Consider the following 23,842-nt stretch of genomic DNA (forward strand, 5'->3'; position numbering starts at 1 on the left):
AAAAAGCCGCAGTCATTTCACTGACTTCTAGTATTGACAACAGCAGAAATAAAAAAAATTAGAAAACAAATCCCTTTTTAAATAAAATAAAGTAAAAGAGCTACATTGCTTGGAGGAAATGCTAATTGAAAATACCTTGCTAATGCTAGCTAGTCACAGGAAGGAAACATTAAGTTATTATTTTTAATAATGTTTACAAGTATATCTAGCCATTTCCAGCCAGTGAAAAATGTTAGCCTTGGAAAAATGTGGCACTGCTACTTTTCACTGGTGATGCTGCTCATCTTCTCTCTGATAGCAATCATTAATTTTATTTTTTAACCCGGTCTTCAAATGAAGACGGATGAGCAGGAGAGTTTTAAATGCAAGCTGCTTATGTTCAGAAAAATGGCTGCTAGATTACAGATCACAGCGCCTGATCTGAGTCCAGTCACTGTTTGGAAAGGGGGAGAGAAAAAACAAACAAACATTAGGTGAGCGACAAATTGGCAAGCCTTCTAAGAACAGCTAACAGTGCGTGTGTGTGTGTTTCCGGAGTGTGATGGGGGGAAGGCCTGCACAAGGCTACAGCAATCTGATTCATTCTCTAATTGCTATGGAGACTTACAGATACTATTATTGTTAATTGCTTTTGATAATTTTAACATTCATTTCTCATTAACACTCCTCTTAGTGTTAGAGATCAAAATGCCTATTATAAATCACGTACCTGGTAACATTGTCTGCATCCTTAAGAACAATATTTTTTTCTTTTAATGTCATTTGAGTTGTATTTTTAGTCATGTCAATTAGCCTGATTTAATTTCTGCTACTTTAAGTCACAGTTTTTAGCATCTTACAGCTTTACCTTGTCTTCCACCGATGCAGACTCACTAGATTTCCTCTTAGTTATGCTAAAACTCCCAGTGCCAAAGTTTTCTAACTTGATCCCCACCACACAAAGCAACCCATAATTGACAGTCCTGATATGCTTCCTTTCCATTATATGGTGCTTGACAGGAGGTGCTGGTCATGCAGTGCTTCAAGAAAGAAAGAAAGACAGCATGGGCTAGTTGATTAGGCACTGCACTGGGAGTTGGGATCTGGCCTATAGTCTGGCTCTGCTACTGATTCATTGCATGACCTTTCCCAGGCCACCTAACCTCTCTCTCTTAGTTTCTGCAGCTGTAAAACAGGGATATTACGCACCTACCTCACAGGGCTGTTTGTTTCTAAAGGGCTTGGCCAACATAAAGCACTTTGTAAAAGCTATTATTAACTATTGGAAGGAGGCACCATGGGAATTGGTACAATGGTTTATGGGTTGATTCTGTTGTCTGCGAAGGATCATTTGGAAGTGATGGAGCAAGTACACTTCAATAGATGATCAAAGGCAAATAATGAGACTAGTTCATAACCCCCACAAGGCAACTGCTGGCAGCGCAAGGGTTGAGAATCAGTGGCCTATATGTAAAGTTTCCAACTTTCTAATCATACAAAACGGAACACCCCTGCCCACCCCTTCTTCGAGGCCCCTCCCCCTGCTCTCTCCATCCCCCCTCCCTCACTCAATTTCACCGGACTGGAGCAGGAGGTTGGGATGTGGGGGGGTCTGGGCTGGGGGTGTGGCCTCCAGGTGTGGCAGAAATAAGGGGTTCAGGGTGTGGGAGAGGGCTCCAGGCTGGGGCAGGGGGTTGGGGTACAGGTGGGGTGAAGGCTCCAGCTGGGGGTATGGGCTCTGGGGTGGGGCGGAGGATGAGGGGGTTGGGGTGCAAGAGGGGGCTCAGGGCTGGGGCAGGGGGTTCGGCTGTGTGGGGGGTGCAGGCTCTGGGAGGGAATTTGGATGCGGGAGGGGACTTCAGGCTGGGCTGTGGGTGCGGGGTCCCGTCAGCACTTACCACGGCTCCCAGGAAGGGGCCACCAGGTTCTGGTGGCCCCTAGGTGCATGGGTGGCCAGGGAGGCTCCTTGCACTGCCATCCATCTGCAGCTGCCGCCCCCGCAGCTCCCATTGGTCACAGTTCCTGGCCAGTAGGAGCTGCAGAGCTGGCACTCAGGGCGGGGGCAGTGCGTGGAGCCTCCCTGGCCACCCATGTGCTTAGGGGCTGCAGGGACCTGGCGGATGCTTCCAGGAGCCACTCAGAGCCAGAGCAGGCAGGGAGCCTGCCTTAGCCCCAGGGCCTCTGCTGTGCCACCAAATGGACTTTTAATGGCCCAGTCGGTGGTGCCGACCAGAGCCGCCAGGGTCCCTTTTCAGCCGGGTGTTTGGTCGAAAACCAGATGCCTGGCAACCGTACCTATATGGCATGTTATACATGTTACTGCTTACATTAGTTGTGAGAACCAGCAGCATTTGGCTCATGAGGACAGTTTGATATGGACATTTTAAGAACAGTTTAAAACAGTCCATTGTTTGTGTGAAAGCCAGAAAACACTTAAATCCTGATTTGGATTTGGAGCAGTACCTCTATGAAGGTATAGCCAGAGTGGGACAAAGATGTCTTTAAGACACCTTTAAGGTGACTTTAAGACATGTTTGTTCCTCCCAAATTCTGACATAAGTGAGAGCAGCCCCAGGAGTTGCTCTATGTCAGGGACTGAGAAAAGGGGGACTGTTCATATAGGTCATATAAGGCCCTTCTGCCAGCTCAGAGACACGTGGGGAATCCCACCCCTCCACACAGCAGAAATATTCCTTTGAGGTCAGTTTTGCAGCCTCTTTCTAGTGAGCTAAGTGTTAATTGGTGTGCTCTGCAGCAGTACCTGGAGCTGCCTCACAGTGCTTTCCACAGGAAGATACCCTGGAAATCCTTTTTTCTCATATCAAACAAATCCCTGCAAAAGGTCCCTAATGTTGCTGGTGACATTTAGTGTCAGATTTTCAAAAAGTCTTTTTATTTCTGCATCTCCAGTTTTGTACTCACATATCCAGGTAGGGTGATGTCCAAACATCAATATTTTCATGCACAATTATTTGTGCAGGCAGGTGTACAGTCACAGTTAAGTGAGGCCCTGCTTCAAAATCAGGCCCACAGTAAATGCATGTACACAGAGTAGGGTTATCTATTAGATAGGGTTCTGAGAAGGCTTACTTGCTTGTTTATAAAGCAGTTTTAAAATGCTCATATGAAAGACACTATGTAAGCAATATAGCAAAGAAGCAATGTTTTTCCTCCGTTATCCCAGCAGCACTGATAACTTGAGCTGAGCTCAAAAACTGATGGGCTGTTCTTTTTGCATAGCAAGATTGGATATAGTTTAGTCTCATAAAGCAAGATCGTTTCAGAACAGCCTTGTCAAGTTTCTTAATATCTCTCTGGATGTCTGGCTATTGAAAGTAGGAAGACAGATTTAGGCATGTGTGATTACTAATATAGGAAAGGATTACATTCTAATGGTCTGTCCATGCCCCCCGCCCCCCTTCTGCAGGAGAGTATTTTAGCCAAACCTAGTTCATTTAGAAAGAAAATTACCAAACCAAAAGCTCTTGCAGGTTGTAACTTTGTTGATCCAATTTTTATGGTGAAGATGAGGAAAGAGCTGGGCCAGTTCACCCACAATTCACAAATGGTGAGAGTAAAGGAAGACAAACTTGGTGGGAGAAAGGGTCTAACAAAGGCCTTCAAAGTAAAAATGATGTTACAGGGTAAAGGTGGGCAGAAGGTGCCAGCTGTCTGACAAAAGAAATATCATTACTCACCATTAAGGACACTGCAGGTACTTAGTATAGTTAAGGGTGGACATTCTGAAATTTCTTTTAAGATAGCTGATATAGCTTTTATCTTGCCTGTGGTTTTTGCTTTTATGCAGTTAGGGCCCAAGTGCAAGCCCTCCCTGCCCCCCCCCCCCAATAAAACACCTGTGTATCATTGCTAAAAGGGAGGCTGCATAAATACACTATCATCTCTCCAGGATGGGATAAAAATTGCAATGGGCATTCTGCAGTGCTCCTGGGTCATAGATCTCCCTCCAAACTCTGCTCTCATCCTTGCCTGCATACCTTACTGAAAGGCCAGTATTACTCATGGCTAGACATACATTTGTTTAAAAAAAACTATGAAGATAGAAAGTTTATCTGTGAGTTTCAGTGGCAGAAATTTTATAGTGATCATCACTCTGACTACAGGATGTTTCTTACATTTTACAAGTGTAGCAATGATTGAAACAGAATAGAGAAAAATTGGTGTAAAAACAGGACTACGGAGATTAAACAGGTTGAGAGTTGTCTGGCAGCTCCAAATACTACAGAGAAGTATAGCTCTAGAGTGCAGCAAATTTCATCTTTGAACAGGTTTATTGTTTTATCAGTTTTTTGTTTAAGAAGGGTTTCATTATATATAACATTGAGGTAATGTTTTGCATAGCAGATTTATTCAACAGGTTTATTCTTTTAATAACTCATATTGCATTTCACCATTTGGTATGTGGGGTCTTATTCATTAGACAAGTTTATTACTTTATCAAGTAAGAATTTTAAAAAGTTTTACTAATAATACACAATGTGTTAAGATTTATGGGCAGCACATTATTCTATTAGGATTTTTAGCCTTTTACTAGGCACTAGAGAGGTATGATGCAAGTCAGTTGCATCGTTACCATGGAGCAATGTAAGCTACACAGTTACTACATAGCAATGCTTCTGAAAACAATGGTAATTACATTGTACCTCATATTCTCTTTCAATAGCTGTAACATATCTCCCTTTGCTGCCCCAGTGTTTTAAAAACACTGAAAGTCCAAATACAATGACCCTGACTAAATTGCTGTTGTAAATTAGAACAACAAAGTAAGATAAAAAGCAATATTGGCATTGGCAATAAACTGGAATTGTGTGATAGTTTGATACACATTATCTACCTCTGGGCCATAGGTTGATCAAAATCACAGAGCTTGGATTGGTTGGGGCATGGCCATGTTTGACACCTCCACAAGTTCTGTAAAGTAATGACATAGGATTGAGTAACACTGACTAAGCAATCCTCAAATCATTTTTACAAGGTCCATCTTCCAAAGGGAATAGCATGAAAATTCAGGCAGCTGTCACCAGTTTGTAGCTCCTGTTTAGGAGCATAGATAAAAGTAGCTCTGGGCACTGAATTATCTTGCACTTTTAGGTTTGTACCCATCTTTCTACTTCTATGTGGAGCAGAGGAGGATTCACATTTTTAAAAAAATCTTCAGCTACTGTGAACTTTATTATTATTTGTCCTTCTGTAACATGTATAGCAAATACAGTAGAATCTGATTTGCTCTAAGAACAAGGAAGATCCATTGTAGATTTTCATATGTTGTGAACTAGCAATTAAGAAGGTGCACAGAGCACATAATCTGTACTGCAGAGTGTACTTTGTTCATGTGGTATAAATTTAGTTAAAACTATTTATATTTCATACTGATCCCCTTCTCCTGAAATCTTTACTAATGTAAAGTGTCCTGAGTCATGGGATTAATCTAGTTGAATTCAGTAGGATTACTCATATGGGAGGAACATGAAGAATTGAACGCTATATTAGTAAAGTTACTGTTGCATCTATTGTCAAATAATGAAGTCTTCATAATATAATGTGCTTTGGCTTTCTGCTACTAAATCTTCACTGAGCAGTGGGAGGCTGCCATTTTTCTGGGGAAATTACTGGGCATATGAAGAAAGTGAGAATTATTGAGGTTCTGGTGTATAGTAGATATTTTCACAAACTTGTGAAACCATTATTTTTGGACTTATGATTTAATAATAGATGTATCTTTTAATTGTAAAAACTGTGTTTAGCTATTTTATAATAGAAGTTCTTATTTTTAAAGAATTTCTTTAATGTACTGACTTCTAATTGATAGACTAAAAACTTCAAAGGAATCTATCTGTCTGATTTATTGGTTGGTTGTATTCTTTGGGTTCATGAGCTGTTTTAATTAAAGGACCTAAACAAATAATTTCTAAAGACTAACTGTGCCATTTGGCACAGCCCCTGGCTCCTCCAAACATACCAAGTTCTTTTGGTAGCACTCAACTGATTAAATAAAGAAAAGGTTCTGACTTATGGAAAGAACAGCTAGTATATTCAGAAAAGATACTGACACTTTGGGTGAAATTCTGACTCCATTGACTTCAGTGTAGCCAGGATTTCACTCAATGGCAAGATTCCAATTGACTTCAGTAGGGTCAAGATTTCACCTTTTGATCTTAATTCCTGCTTTCTTCCATTCATATTTGAGGTGAGGAAAGTAATGTGTTCTGCCCTGCAGTCTGACCCCTCCTGATTGGATACAGTAAGGAAGGATATTTTATCTTGTATTTTGTGTCTCAGTGGAACTCAGTCTACTTTCACTTGCACGGATTTAATTTTGTTGATTTGCAGAGGAATTACTCCTAGATTCCAATGGTTTAAGTGAGGGAAGAATCAGGACCAATATCTTGAACATTAACTTTATTTCAATATGCTTTTTTGTGAATTTAATTCTCTGGACTTTGAAAAAGTGACATGTGGGAGAGATGAACCCACCAGGAGTTCATCAGCCAATTGTGAACTTTTGCTCCACACTTCAAAAAAAGTGTTGTTCAGCTCATGCCAAATGACAGTTCTGGCTGTGTAGGTTCTTTGTGGACCTCATGTATTCCTTTTAATGGGCAGGTCTGTGTGTGACTAGATCCGTGTTCTTGTTACTAAGCAATCCCATGCTGTAGAATTCCAACATGGCGTTGACAGCTGATGCCAGTTGTTGACACTGTTGATTCTTATTAATCCAGTTGATTTTCACCTCTTCCTGTATCATGATGTATGTGGATGACTTACTTGAAGCTATCGGTACATCCAAAGCATGCAAGGATCTATCAGACTACCTCCCTTGGATTTAAGGTCTTATGGTGGCAGCATGCAACGTTATAGCTGCACTGTCACCAGTCTGGTTGTACTCGATGTTGCTGTATAACCTTCTCTACTACACTACAAAATTGCTGTATGGAGATGATCCATTAAGAATCACAATCAAGCTTGAATGTTTGAATAACCTTTGAAATTATTGACAAATCAGCCCCAATGGGCTGCCTAGGAGCCTAATGTAGAGCAAAAGATCGATGATAATACTGCGGAGACAGGATCCAGACTGCAGCAGTGAGGGGATCTGTCATATGATTTTTGCATGCTGCCACTAGAGGAGAAGTACAACAGGGATAATATGCCATATTGGTGCTACTGTCTCACCTCTCATGCCACAAGGGATAGGACACTCTGACCAGGTGTTGTATTTGCAACTAGGGCTGGGCTTCTTTTGAAGTTTTGATTAACTCAAATTGGCAGGTTCAGGTCACCCTGGCGTTGCAACACATTGGGGTCTTCCTTCAGGCAGTGAGGCTTGCATGAACTCGAAACTTCAACCGCTATGCAAAACTCCATGTGAACCCTGAAAAATCAACAATAGTATAATGATATCTAGTCTGTCTCTCAAGATTCTTTTATGGCCTTCAGCATCATGCTATCTGAGCACCCTACAGTCTTTTTTATCCTTGAAGCACCCCAAAAGTATCTCCATTTTATAGACTGGGACCTGGGGGACAGGTAGATTAAGTGATTTGCCCAAGATCATAAAAAAGTCGGACACTGCCAGGAATAAAACCTAGGTCTACCTAATCCAAGTTGAGTGCCCTATCTGCTTGATCATCCTTCCTCCCTACCCCTCTCATCAGAAACTAGGACCTTTCTCTTTCCTTTAGGTATCTCCACAACTCTTCCTTCTGATCCTACAGAGTGTGGCCAGCTAGCCTATTTTCTTTCATCCCCTTTCTTAATCTGGGTGGGTTTTCTTAATCTGGGATGTTTGAAGCTAGGTTTGGCCTGGGTTTGTGTTTCTTTGTGAAAGCTTCACACATCCGTAATAACTTTTTATAATTAATAATACAACTTCTTTATTAACAGCATCTCTCCTCCTGTAAACAGGGCAATTGTGTAAAGTTTATTCACAATGCTCCAGTGTTTGGTGGAGACTACAGTAAAGTTCAAAGAGCCATTATTTTCATTTCCCCAATAAATGTATTCCACCTGCATCTATTTAGCACAATAGTGACCTCTAATGGCTGGTTAGATTAATGATATCTCAGGAGAAGTATATCTGGCATTAATTCTTATTTAAAGTAGAAGTATGGATCTGTAGCAGGTGTTGCCCCCTTCATGATGAGCACACCTTTAGAAAGGTCAGCTCTTGGAAAGATCTGATAATCTGTTCCTTTTCCCTTTATGCTGGATAAAGGCACCTGACCTTTCAGTTATCCTAATTTCTCTTCCTTTTTTCTACCATCCTGGCTATTATTTATTGAAGCTGAATGGATCTTGTTTATTTTAATAGTTTCTAAAAGAAGTGACCAAAGGCAGTGATGATGCAAATTAATATTCAGGTTACCTCGATATTTCATAAGGCATCATATCTCTGTAGAGTAATACCTTTTGTGTAAAACTTGAATGGCAGTGTCATGTAATAGTGTCACATTTTGTGTTACACAACTCACTGAAGTTCTTGGTGGTGGATCTATTAATTTTTTGCGGGGGTGGGGGGGGTAGAGATTGCACCCTAATTCTTAGAGCCAGAGCTAGCTCTAGCCTTGACAAGTATTAGGCTTGCCCAGAAGCAGCCCTAACTTGCCCCATTAATGTATGATCCTTAATGGACACCATATTGGTAGAGGCTAGAACAGATCTGCTGACCCACTCTCTACTCCCTATACTGAGTAAGGGTGCGGGGGTGGCACAGCAGATGCAGGGCCCAGGGCTGTTGCATCTCTGTCAGCAGGGAATTTTTCTGCTGACCATTTGTTGTATGTAGCCCCTTTGTGCCTCCCCAAAGATGCAAAGGGGCTGGATCTGATCAGGGAATCTAGCTCAGAATGTAGAAGATAACTTAAATGTCAAGATTGATACATTTATTTTGCAGGCAGGGATTGCAGGGGGACATAAACCTATTCCAATCCCAGGAGGCATGAGGACAGGAAACCAATGGGACCCAGAGAGAGGAGGTGTGAAATGAATGCCTAGTCCACCTTATCTTCCCCTTGGCCTTAACTGCCTATCTGATTGAGTGCAGTGCCTCAAGGACTCCAGAATACGCCGAGATCTGTCAGGGCTGAGGACTGTGCAAACAGAACACAAAAGCCAGAAGCAGGTGGAAAGAAATGAAGACAAGGTCAGGTTCCTTCAAAATTGCTTTGATTAAAGTAACACACTTAATTGGGGGGGGTTATTTTTTACACATTAAAAATAATGTTCATAAATCTTGTAGCAACCAGTGAGAAACTTGGACAGGAATAGAACAGGGTTGGGTAATGGGGTGAAATGGAGTGCACAATACCAAGAGGGAAGGGCAGTGGAGGGCAAGGAACCAAGTAGGAGGGGAAAATAGATCAACGGAGGTAGGAGACAAGGTGCAGTAGAAGGTAGATTGGACCAATGCTGGAGAAGGACAGGGAGGACTGAAAGAAAATGGGAAAGGCTCGAGGAATTGTAGGAGAGTCGAGAGAACTAGAGAGAGCAGAAGGCAAAAGAAAGTGAAGAGCATATTCTGACTCTATTGTATTTAGGCACAGCAATTATCACCCTAGGTTTCAGGCTGGAGCAGCACACAAGTCTCTCTTCAGTTGAACTGCCCTCTCTTTCCTGCAATCAAATTTGTTCTGAGGTTTGTCTGTTTCTAAAGGGGAAACTTTTTTGTTTTCGAGATGAATTTTTTATTTGAAGAATGACACTGTTTGAGACACTCCTTTTCCCACAGAAATTTGGAAGTTGGTTTGTTTGTGTTGCTTGGTGGGGTTCTACCCCACGGCACTTGGCACCCAGGTTATTGTCCAAATCTTACTTTGCCTTTCATCTGAAAGTATAAACACACCACCACAAACATAAACTGCAGTTTGAGCTGGTGTCCCTCCCCAGGCAGTTGGGCTGCTTGGGCTCTCTCTAAACTTGCAGCTACCATGTCTTGTTCTCTTGAGAGACTATTCAACTTTCGATATAAGACCAATCTGGTCTGGTGTCTGAGTGAGCAGAGTAGGTCTGTATATCCACACAGGATCCCAGTATCTGTTACCTTTTGCCATTTGTTTTTTTTTTAAATAGGTTTTCCAGCATGATTGTTCATTTTAAAGGGATATTATTTGACAACATACTTTTTCCCAAGTGGGAAACTTTATTTCATTGAGTTCATTCTAGCTAGGTTTTTTTTTAATTTGTCATCACAGCAAAGTGTCTTCTCCTGCAACAACAGATTAAGTTCCTGCTCTATCCACTCATGCTAGAATCAGCATCCAAATGACCAAACTAACTACATTGGTATCTTTCCCTATTCCAGCACTTGAATCATTCCATCATCACTTGTTTCAGCTCTGAAGCTACCTGGACATTTACCTGCTCCAACCTTTCCTTCTTCTTGTGAACTCTTGTGCCTGGGGTACCCTATTCAGATGCTGCTTCGGAACCAGCATCCAAGCTGCCTGATCCTGACCCTCAATGCCCATCTGCAAATATCAGAATTAGTGACTAAGCCGTCAGGGATTTACAGGGTCTAGGCTATGCCTTTGCCTTTAAACAAGTTAAACAAACTAGAGTGAACCAAATTTAAAATGTTCTGCTGGGAAAAACATATGACCAATAGCTGGGAGTACTCCTTTAGTGCACCAGACCCCATGGGGATAACTTTTCCACAAGGCAGACCATGCAGCTTCCACAACTTCTGACTGGGTCTTTGGGCTCCAGCAACCCCTATTTCTCACCATGGCTCCCAACAGTGAAGCCAACTGTGATTATACACCTGAGACAGGCTTTTCTTTCTTGGAAGCAGTGCAAACAGTGAGCATCTGTAGCGATGCAGGTTTCAAAACACGGTAGCATTTATTAGTTTCCTGGAATGCAGCAATGGAGAGACATGCTAGTATGGGAAAGGTAAGGGTAGAGACAGTCCATTTTGAATGTAGGTGGTGGGGAGGAAGCCATGGCCCAAGCCACGCTCTCCCGAGATCCAAGTTCTCTCTCTCTCTGTTTCTGTGTCTTCCATTCCAGCATCAGCCCTAAGATACAGTTACCTGACACCTCTTGCCTTTGTTCTCCAGGTTCGGGCTTTTTGCTCTGCTTCCCTGCACAGAGGTGGGGGGAAATAACTTGCTGTAGGAATTAATGTTCGGCCACTAAGGTCCCCATTGTCTCTTTATGGTCTTCCATTCCAGTCAGACCTAGTGACTTTGTACCCCAAACACCTAGCCCTTCTCCCCCTTGTCCCAGGGAGAAAATTAATGGGTAGCAATACCTAGGGGGAGGTACAGGATCCTACATCTTGATCATAAACAGTTATCAGTTTTTACCAAATTACCAAAAATTACCTGGTCAGGGATTGAGGCTGCTGTACATGCATATAACAAAAAGCTGAACCCTGATCTTACAATCTAACTATAAGGCAAGAGACCACCATTATTTTCGTCCTATGGCTGATGTAAAGGTAGAGCAACAACTGTAATTTTATATTTAGATTGTTAAGCCAGACAATTGCGTGATTGTAACACAACTCGTGTTAAGCCAGAGTGTATTGCTGTAATGCCTCCTTGATATATGTGAATTGGACATTAAGTTGTTATATGTTCCATGGTCTGTTCTGGCTGACCACAGTCGCACACTGAAGACTCTTCAACTTTCCATTTGTGCAGCAAGTATCTGCAACTGCCATGATTTGTGTGGATACAATTTAGGATTGCCCATAAGCTTCAGGGGAGGTCAAAGCCAGAGATCTTCTGCATGGGGTCTTTCACAAGGCGTGTTTTTGTTTATTTGGTGACTTCTTGTGAACCACAGTAAACATGACAGATAGGCGGAGAACAAAGTGATGGAAACTGTCTGATGTATTTGGGGGTGAAGTGAGTGGGAGTTTGGGTCAGCAGCATAGTGACAAAGCTGGGGATATAAGCAAAGAATTCTTTAAAGTGGTGGAAATACTTTCAGATCACAGCCAAGGAGGCAATCACAACATGAATGCAGAGCTGGTATAGAACTTCTAAAGAGGAACTAAAAGCTTGATCCTGCAACATTGAAGCTACTGGAAGTTTGCCATTGGTTTCAGTGGGAGCAGGACTGAGCCCTAGTAGAAGAGTTGATATTTGTATTTAGTTTGACCAAATCAGTTCTAATGAGACTGAGGGAAATGGATTCAATTATATCAGCAGAACTTGCTCTTGGACCCCGTGGGAGCTCTATTTGAACTAGGTTTGGGGGAATAACTTGGCTCAGAATTATGGGATCCAGCATGAGACTTATCAAGCATTTGGTGAGAAGGAGGTGGAGAATGATCTAAAATGTAGATGACAAGCAATGCTATTCAAAAATATCTAATTAGGTGCATTGGTCAGGAAATAACTGCTACGTTTATTAAAGTCAACCACAATTCAGAGTTTGTGAGTGTGATAGCAGATGAAACCGTAGACTGGGGTGGGAAGGGAAGGGAACAAAAGATCCTTCGCTGAAGGTATTCACACAATAATGTCAAGAGAAGACTTCCTCCAGTTTACAGAAGTGCATTTTATGCCTGGAAGAGGAGTAAGAGAGAAAATGCTGATCAAGTCACAAGCCATACGGGTGGATTTCAATGGACCTACGTGTATGGGCTCTGATGGAACTAGTGCAATGAGCAGTGGATGCTTTTCTGAAGTGCAGGCACCCCTTTTTAGTCAATACATTAATCCAGGGGTTCTCAAACTTCATTACACTGCAATCCCCTTCTGACAACAAAAATTAATACATGATCCCAGGATGGGGTCCTGAAGTCTGAGCCCGCTCAAGCTCTGCCGCCCCGGGAGAGGGGAACAAAGCCGAAGCCCTGTCACCTGAGGCCCAGGGCTGAAGTCCTCAGGCTTCGGCTTCAGCCCTGGAAGGTAGGGCTTGGGCATCGGCCCTGGGCCCCAGCAAGTCTAAGCCAACCCTGATGACCCCATTTTAGGATCCTGACCCACAGTTTGAGAACTGCTGCTCTAATCCAACAACCAGAAATGGTATCTGCTGCCAAGGAAAGAGAATTGTGACTGGGCGTGTTTTCAGGAGGCACAGCCTTGATCCCAGTTCAGCTCAGAATCAAGGAATGATGACATATCTAGTACCCAGAGACCCACAGACTGCATTGCATACTGGGCAAGGGGGCAGGGAAATTAAGGTGCTCCTATTTGTTTTGTGAGAGTGACATTAGGAAGGGAAAAGGACCTAAAGTGGTTCTTCTTTTGAGAGAGCATGAAAAAGGGCCAGGCTATGCTATAGAGCAGGGGAAGGAATCGACTTAGGGGAAGAGACTGTGAAAAGGCAGGAGCTCTGGAATCCCAGCAGGGGAGAGACAGTAGTCAGTTATGGGTGGATCTGTGGTCTGAATAGGACCTGCAGAGAGAAGCCTAGAAAGGAGCTGATGAAGAGTCCTAAAGACAGAGTCCTGAAGAAGCAGGAACTGTTGGGAGAGGTAATTTGTTTGTGACCTGAAGAGGCAGATGACAAAGGAATTCTTTATCCCTTAGGTTGGAGAGGGTGTAAATGACTACTGATACTGGCTCTGCATCAACAGTAATGAACTTGAATAAGGGGTTAAAGGTTAGACCTTTGGTGGAGCGAGGAGAAAGACGTATCCTGGGATGACAGAACTGGAATTGGCTTCAGGCCTAGTAATGGGCACCCTCTTTTATTTAGCAGTCATAGAGAAGGTAGGAAGATGCCCCTCCCATCACTCACCTGCATCAAGGGGCAGATACTGGATCCTGGTAAGAAGAGGGGGATTTTCTTACCTGTCTAGAGAGGAAAATCACCAAACTACCCAAGATGCCAGAATGAAACTGTTGCATGGCCATGCATCCCACCACCAGAAAGGTAAGAACCCCTTACTAGACCAGAAGACCATACCTAAAACTCTGCCTCAGTATGTTCAAATAATTTTTTTCTAATATCCACATATAACTGAGGCTATTTGCTACTCGATCTATAATTATAGCTAGTGGGGAATATTCTTTTTTCTATTCTTCCTTGCTTGAAAAACTACTGGTACACTATAATGACTAATGATCTATTCAGTTGATAATATTTATTCATCAAAAGTTGATCTAAGACACAAACAACGTGATAAAATTGACCACTTTGCAAGGCAGCCAGGATCTCAAAGATCAGCTTGTGAGCACTAGATATTTGCCATTCACTGTGCTTCATTCACTATAAATTCATATAGAACATACAGGTATACATATAGAACATATGCATATAGTTCTATATATATATATATATATATATGTATACTACTTATTGCACACTGGTCCCACCCTCATTTAAAATCCTACATGTGTTATTGATGTACTCAACTAAAAAACTAGCAATTACTCATTTAACATCATACCTATCCTCTGCTGTTTTTCCTAAGACCCAAATGTGGGGCAAAGGCCCACACAGGAAGAGGAAGGAAGAAGTAGTTATGGAAACCTAAATTGGGTGGGATTTATTGCTTTAATGTAACCAATATGTTCTACAGTCTCTGGTTTCTGGAACAGTGCTTCTGATATTAACCTTGCTGCTGTAATAGCAGAAAGGACCCCAGGTTTGCCTGGCATGGAGTTAAAATCTAACAGCATCCTAAGTAACCCTGGGATTCCCTCGCTACTCCTGTGACAGCGATGTTTATGTCAGAAAAATGTCTCCGGAAAATACACATGGACCTCAGTGCCAGATGCTCATAAAGTAAGGCTCATGGGTCCAAATCATTAATCAGGCAAGACTCCCATCAAAGTTATTAGGAGTTTTGCCTGAGTAAGATCTGAGGATTGCAGGATTTCACTCGACATGATTAGCACTCCTTGTAATCAGGGACAGTTGGGAGGTATCTCAGAGTGTTTATGTTTTGGTTCTTATAATGAATGTGAGATCCCTCATGTAGCTCTCTGCCATTTTGCACGTCAAACTGAAAGAATATATGCTCGTCAGGCATTAGTGTCTCAGCTTAACGACAGAAACTTCAGACAAATAAATCCATATGCCATGAAGGATTTTCCTAATGAAATGGAAGTACAGTATTGTTTACACAATATTCTTTAGACTGTTTTCAAAACAGCAAATGCTGGACATTGCTGCAATCCATAGATATCCACTAATGTGGACAGAAATTAAAATGTAATATTAAGCGGCAGGTTCTCTTAACTTTTTCCAAAGTATTCATGCAGTTGCTCTGAGCACCCCTTCTGAACTTTACCCCTCATGGTGTTTTTTTAATTGACATTCCAGCCCTTGAAACAAGGTCTTCACTCCTTTTCTCATTTCAAGATCTTGTTTTGGGAAAGCTCTAACACCTGTCCACTGATCGCCTGCCAGTCTGCATCTGTGCCCAGCTGACAAGGCTGTCTGCTTTGACTAATGATGTGATTGATGGACAAAATAAGGAAGAACACACAAAAAAACATTTCTGTCTGGTCTGGTGTGTCAGCAAGCCTTCATCAAGTGGCTGCTGAAGGTATATTTTGCTGCATGCCTCATTACACAGTAATGGCATTCCCAGGCAAAGCTGTTTCTTTTCATGACACAAGACAGCAGGCAGCTTTATGGACTCTGGGCCTATCAAGCCTGGAGGAGAGAAGCACTAAAGAGTGGTCATTTCCAAAAGTGCCTCAAGTTGCTTTTTTGTTGTCATGAATTTAATATGGATCAACACAATATGAAATGAGCATGAGGAATTTTAGTGACTAGTCATTTTTTAAGACTGCTGTCTAAACAGCCATCAAGGAAAAAAAAAACCATTTTCTTCTACCAAACCTGTTGCAAAAAGAAGTCATCTGTCAATTTTATTACATTAAAAAAGTACACAGAGGCATATAGTCCAAACAAATGTCTGCTCCACTGCTAAACATGTGGAAAATGCCACATATCTGAAGCAAAAAACGCAATTAACTAGGCTACTGAATGCAATATTTAACAACTAAGATTCAGATGGCCCTATCTTTAAAGCTGTATGAAGAACATTCATATACACTATGTACATTAGAAGATTGCCTATTTCAGGTAACAATAATTGTGATAGCCATTAGGCACTGTGATATGAGGCTACGGTGACCAGATGTTTTGATTTTATAGGGACAGTCCTGATATTTGGGGCTTTGTCTTATGTAGGCACCTATTACCTCCCCATCCCCTGTTCTGATTTTCACACTTGCTGTCTGGTCACCCTATATGAGACTATAAAAAGGCAACCATGAACCCCACATACAGCTTGTAGCAAGGTATAAATAGGAATAATCTATTGTGTAAAGAATAAAGGGTTGAAGGAATTTACCTTCCCTTTTGTGTTGATCCAGTTCTGCTTTTTACCCACTGTAGATTTTAAAGATGTACTGCACATTTCACTCTGCTTTATCCTTCATACAGCTTCAAGATAGCTTTCTCTATCCTGTGAAGATTTTGTATTTCCTATATGTTAAATTTGATAGTTTTCCATTTTAAAATATTTTTAGAAGGAGAAGCAGTGAAAATTCTTTAATTTTTTAACAAAAATTCCTTTTTCCCCTTCCTGACAGGATGGTCTCTTACCATGGTAAATAATTGTGAATAATCTCTGATTTTAATGAGTTGTGATTAGACAAGAAGCCCTTCTTCATGTAATAAATACTCCATGATAAATTAGAAAATGTATATGAGTTCTTTATTCCCATTTAAAGAGAGAGAAAAAACATCAATGTAAATTCTTGTTATGACAAATGTAAGAGATAATCTTTTAAAGTGCATTTAATTTACTGTAATAGTCAGAGCCACTTTATCGATGCCTAAGAGTACAGAAAAAACGAACACAGAATAATTCAAAGCAAATAAATAGCATGATTAAATTCAGCATGGCACTTACTTACAGACACAATCATATTATCCTTACATATGAGTTAAAATAATAATAATGGAAATACCATTTTTGATTTAAGAATAAGACTCCTATGTAGACATGAATAACTAATGGGAGTTGTTAAAGGCTGTTAACCTACCTTCTTGAGTCTCGATACTAAATAAGGCAATTCCAGACTCAACGGAAGAAATTCTGTTGATTTTGAAAAGTTTAAACAAAATAATTATTCTATCAACTGCAATAGGGAGCTAAATACCATCAAAATATCAAACACCTGCACATTTCCAATGAGTTCTCTTTTGAAAACCAGAAGCAGCTGGGTGGAGGAGAGGCCATTTTATCAGTAACCAATAGGTTTCTGTGCTCCACTGACCTTGAAGTCAATACCAGTGCCAAGGGCTCACTGTCTGCTGTTTCTTCTTGCATTATTGGTTTGAGAAAGATAAAAATGTCACAGATTTACTATAAATCACAATTCAGTTGGGTTTTGTTGTCTTGGTGCATTTTTTTTACGTTAGCAAAAGCTGGTCTTATTCACTTGCAATTTCTAGGCAAAGTGTACAGTAGTTAGCAGAATGTGTCTCATTGCATATCCACAGAGTTTAAATATTTTCCTTTAAAATAAGGAATCTACACATTTTCATGTATGTGTAGATTGCTGCTAATTCCTGGTGGATAGCAACTGAAGTCATGAGCGCACTCGCTCCGCTACATCTGGAACACAATATGGACAAAGAGAGCGGCAGAGCTATTTTCCCACACCTCTGCTCCTGCTTCTTTTTAATCACATGGAGTCAGTAAGAGAGAGATTCAGTTGTCTAATCTCTTCTATACAATTGTTTACTGTGTCAAATTTGTTGGGGTTTTTTTGGTAAATAATCACAAAAACAATACCTAGCTTTTATATAACACTTTTTGTCTGTAGATTTCAAAGCACTTTACTATATTTCCATGCACCTACATTTTCATTTAGGTTGAGTCTTTAGAGAATGATCATCTTATCTATCTGTTCTGAAAGCATAACTAAGTATCAATGTGGGACAGAAAAGTGGCTTGAAAAATCCCTACACTTAGTCCGATTTTTGGCGAGTTGTGCCTTACGTAGTGACTTCAGGAGCCAAGGAAAACAAGAAGAATGTAACTGCAAAAATATTCTTTTATCAGCTCTTGCTTGTAGCCCTGGCAAACAGGTTTCCAGTTTTGTGGATGCTAGCATAGGAACTCAAAGCGAGATATAACCTTAGGTTATTTTTTTCATCTTAGAGGAACCTGCCACCTATTCACATGCCTATACATGTATTGTGGCATAATTTCTTTTCCTAATCAGGTTTCTGTATCTTTCTTTCTTTCTTTCCCACCCAAACTCTTAATAATTTTTCATGATGGTGTCTGTGTCTTCTCCTGGCTCTTCCTTCCATACTCCCTACAGATAACTGAAGGTACTTTTTACATGCTAGAATAGTTAAAGCTTGTATTTCCAGAAGAAATGTTTACTTGTTTTCTCACCATTCCTGGTAGAAATGTAGCTTCTTAAGATCACAGATTGTTCACTTGGCTTTTTTTTTATGGCATAAGTGTCATACGTTTTTGATAGGCATATATTTTTATATGATTTCCAGGGTATTTTTCCCTCCCCCACCTCTAGTGTTAGGGCTGAATCCAGGTCCCTTTGAAGTTAATAAATTCCAAGGCCAAAAGGGACCATTATGATCATCTAGGCTGACCTCCTGTATAACACAGGCCACGAAAGTTCACCAAAATAATTCCGCAAGGCAGACATTTTAGAAAAATATCCGATCTTAATTTAAAAATTGTTAGTGATGAAGAATCCACCATGACCGTTGGTAAATTGTTCCAAGGCTACTTACTCTCACCATTAAAAAATTATGCCTTATTTCCATTCTGAATTTGTGTAGCTTCCAACCATTGGTTCTTGCTATACCTTTCTCTGCTAGATTGAAGAGCCCATTATTAAATATTTGTTCCCCATGTTGTTACTTATAGATTGTTATCAAGTCATCCCTTAACCTTCTCTTTAAACTAAATAGATTGAGCTCCCTGAGTCCATTACTATAAGTCATGTTTTCTAATCCTCTATTCGCTCTTGTGGCTCTTCTCTGAACCTTCTCCCATTTATCAACATTCTTCTTGATTTGGGGGCACCAGAACAGCGCGCAGTATTCCCATAGCAGTCACACCAGTGCCAAATACAGAGGTAAAATACCCTCTCTACTCCTACTCCAGATTCTCCTGTTTGTTCGTCCCGGGATCGCATTAGCTCTTTTAGCCAGAGCATCACACTGGGAACTCATGTTCAGCTGATTATCCACCCAAATCTTTTTCAGAGTCATTGCTTCACAGGATAGAGTCCCTCATTGTGAACATACAGCCTACATTCTTTGTTCCTAGATGTATACATTTACATTTAACATCTTAAAATACATTATGTTTGCTTGCACCCAGTTTACCAAGTGATCCAAATTGCTTTGAATCAATGACCCGTCATCTTCATTATTTATCACTCCCTCAAATTTTGTGTCAGCTGCAAATTTTATCAGTGATGATTTTATGTTTTCTTCCAGGGCACTGATAAAAGTGTTAAATAGAATAGGGGCAATATCCAACCCCTGAGGGACCTACTGAAAACACAGCTGTTTGATGATGAGTCCCCATTTACAATTACATTTTGATACTTATCAGTTAGCCAATTTTTAATCCACTTAATGTGTGCCATGTTAATATATTTTATTTTTTTAATCAAAATGTTGTGTGATACCAAGTCAAATGCCTTACAAAAGTCTAAATATCTTACATCAACACTATTATCTTTATCAACCAAACTTGTTATCTCATAAAAAAATCAAATTAGTTTGATATTGTGGCATTCCCCAGGGTACAGTCTGGACTGCTGAATAGCTGTGTCTCCTCAGTTCTCTGACCTGGGATGCTTTTTTTTACCCTGCTTTACTGGTGAACAGCCTGACCAAGTAACTTGCTCCCCGCTGCACTGTATTGAGTGTTACTAACTAGCCACTTGTGAATTACACTGCAGAAGAACAGCAGCAGACTTTCCCAGACTTTCCCCCAGAAATGTGCATCTTGTATTGCCCAGCACCATGAACAATGCAAGCTCATATAAAGTCCGTCATTTCATCAATGGAAAATTATATGCACCAGCTTTGTTATCCCAAATGGAGTCTCCCACACACAAACAGTGGTTAGCTAAAACAGTGAAACAAGTTTATCAACTACAGAAAGAAAAGCAAGACTACAAGTAACGACGCATAAGGTAAGGACTGGTTACAGATTTAAAAAGAAAATCCACAAGCTAAATACCTAACTTAATAAGCTAAGTGAACATAAAAGCAAAAAGTTTCTCTCACCATAAGCTTACAGCAGTCTGTAGTGTCTTACTTCAGCCAGGACTCCCTCCCCCCTGCCCCAGTTCAGTTCTTTAAGAGTTGTTGATTTCATTAGCAGAGATGGAGGGGGAGAATGAGGTCAAAGTGTTCCCCCCCCCCTTTATATTTATTTTCTTGTGTTAGATTCATCTTTGCTGAATCATGAGTCTTTTGTGAACATGAAGTTTGAACGGTCCTTGTGATGAAATGCAAATTTCTTGTTCATGCCTGACAAAGAATGTCAGTGTGTGTGACAGAGAATGTCAGTGTGTCTTTGTCTTTGAAAACTGGTTTGAGCCTGCTTTTCTATTCTGGACCATATTACAGCAGTTTATACAGTAGAAAATTATAACTTTACATACAGTGTTGATACACATACTTTACCAGGACAATAATGTTCAGCATATTATGAGTTTTCCAATGAGTTTTCCAGTTTACCTCACTAGCCTACTTTGTACAAAAAGTACTGCAGTTTTGTGAAAGTGGTTAAAATGGTGTATAGTCTGTCACAGACTGTAAACCTGTATTTATTTGCATTAATTTCATTACCCTCCTTTAGTTCTTTATTAATAGAGTACAACATCAGCTGCTTCATTATCTTGCCTGGGATCAATGTCAGGCTTACAGGCCTAAAATTACCCAGGGCATCCCATCTACTTTCTTTAAAATTGCCATATTAGCTTTCATCCAGTCTTCTGAACTTCTCCAAGACTTGTTGAAAATAAACATTAATGTCTCCTCAGCCAGCTCTTTTAAAACTCTTGAATGAAAGTTATCTGGATCAGCACATTTAAAAATGTCTGACTTTAGTAGCTTCTGTTTAACATCCTCCAGAGATACTAATGGAATGGAAAGAGTGTTCATCATCACCATGAGAGACTATATCATCACGTTCCCCTCCCCCAGTACAGAACAGACATATTTATTGAATATGCATTATTCAATTATTATTACTTCTGCATTATTATTTATAATTCTACCATTTCCTTCTAATAACAGACCAATGCCATTGTAAAGATGCTTTTTGTTCCTAATATATCTTAAAATTTTGTATCGTCCTTAAGTCTGTTGGCCATAGATTTCTTCTCGTGTACCTGGGCTTCCTTTATCAATTTTCTACAATTCCTAACTTCAATCTACAATTCCTAAATTCTGGTTTATATTCCTAGCTATCAACTTGGCCTTTCTCCCATTTGTTTCAGAGTAACAGCCGTGTTAGTCTGTATTCGCAAAAAGAAAAGGAGTACTTGTGGCACCTTAGAGACTAACCAATTTATTTGAGCATGAGCTTTCGTGAGCTATAGCTCACTTCATCGGATGCATGCCGTGGAAACTGCAGCAGACTTTATTTATGCACAGAGAATATGAAAAAATACCTCCTCCCACCCCACTGTCCTGCTGGTAATAGCTCATCTAAAGTGATCATCAGGTGGGCCATTTCCAGCACAAATCCAGGTTTTCTCACCCTCCACCCCCACACACAAATTCACTCTCCTGCTGGTGATAGCCCATCCAAAGTGACAACTCTTTACACAATGTGCATGATAATAAAGTTGGGCCATTTCCTGCACAAATCCAGGTTCTCTCACCCCCTCACCCCCCTCCCAAAAACCACACACACAAACTCACTATCCTGCTGGTAATAGCTCATCCAAAGTGACCATTCTCCCTACAATGTGCATAATTAAGGTGGGCCATTTCCAGCACAAATCCAGGTTTTCTCACATCCCCCCCACCCCCATACACACACAAACTCACTCTCCTGCTGGTAATAGCTCATCCAAACTGACCACTCTCCAAGTTTAAATCCAAGTTAAACCAGAACATCTGGGGGGGAGTAGGAAAAAACAAGAGGAAATAGGCTACCTTGCATAATGACTTAGCCACTCCCAGTCTCTATTTAAGCCTAAATTAATAGTATCCAATTTGCAAATGAATTCCAATTCAGCAGTTTCTCGCTGGAGTCTGGATTTGAAGTTTTTTTGTTTTAAGATAGCGACCTTCACGTCTGTGATTGCGTGACCAGAGAGATTGAAGTGTTCTCCGACTGGTTTATGAATGTTATAATTCTTGACATCTGATTTGTGTCCATTCATTCTTTTACGTAGAGACTGTCCAGTTTGACCAATGTACATGGCAGAGGGGCATTGCTGGCACATGATGGCATATATCACATTGGTGGATGTGCAGGTATACGAGCCTCTGATAGTGTGGCTGATTTTATTAGGCCCTGTGATGGTGTCCCCTGAATAGATATGTGGGCACAATTGGCAACGGGCTTTGTTGCAAGGATAAGTTCCTCGGTTAGTGGTTCTGTTGTGTGCTATGTGGTTGTCCTGGGATATTCTATCTACTACCCAAGATCCATAAACCTGGAAATCCTGGGCGCCCCATCATCTCAGGCATTGGCACCCTGACAGCAGGATTGTCTGGCTATGTAGACTCCCTCCCCAGGCCCTACGCTACCAGCACTCCCAGCTACCTTCGAGACACCACTGACTTCCTAAGGAAACTTCAATCCATCGGTGATCTTCCTGATAACACCATCCTGGCCACTATGGATGTAGAAGCCCTCTACACCAACATTCCACACAAAGATGGACTACAAGCCGTCAGGAACACTATCCCCGATAATGTCACGGCTAACCTGGTGGCTGAACTTTGTGACTTTGTGCTTACCCATAACTATTTCACATTTGGGGACAATGTATACCTTCAGATCAGCGGCACTGCTATGGGTACCCGCATGGCCCCACAGTATGCCAACATTTTTATGGCTGATTTAGAACAACGCTTCCTCAGCTCTCGTCCCCTAAAGCCCCTACTCTACTTGCGCTATATTGATGACATCTTCATCATCTGGACCCATGGAAAAGAAGCCCTTGAGGAATTCCACCATGATTTCAACAATTTCCATCCCACCATCAACCTCAGCCTGGTCCAGTCCACACAAGAGATCCACTTCCTGGACACTACAGTGCTAATAAACAATGGTCACATAAACACCACCCGATACCGGAAACCTACTGACCGCTATTCCTACCTGCATGCCTCCAGCTTTCACCCTGACCACACCACATGATCCATCGTCTACAGCCAAGCTCTGCGATACAACCGCATTTGCTCCAACCCCTCAGACAGAGACAAACACCTACAAGATCTCTGTCAAGCTTTCTTACAACTACAATACCCACTTGCTGAAGTAAAGAAACAGATTGATAGAGCCAGAAGAGTTCCCAGAAGTTACCTACTACAGGACAGGCCTAACAAAGAAAATAACAGAACGCCACTAGCCGTCACCTTCAGCCCCCAACTAAAACCCCTCCAATGCATTATTAAGGATCCACAACCTATCCTAAAGGATGACCCAACACTCTCACAAATCTTGGGAGACAGGCCAGTCCTTGCCTACAGACAGCCCCGCAACCTGAAGCAAATACTCACCAACAACCACATACCACACAACAGAACCACTAACCGAGGAACTTATCCTTGCAACAAAGCCCGATGCCAATTGTGCCCACATATCTATTCAGGGGACACCATCACAGGGCCTAATAAATCAGCCACACTATCAGAGGCTCGTATACCTGCACATCCACCAATGTGATAT

The sequence above is a fragment of the Lepidochelys olivacea genome (assembly GCF_965140295.1).
Source record: "Lepidochelys olivacea isolate rLepOli2 genome assembly, chromosome: 12".
NCBI classification, from domain to species: Eukaryota; Metazoa; Chordata; order Testudines; family Cheloniidae; genus Lepidochelys; species Lepidochelys olivacea.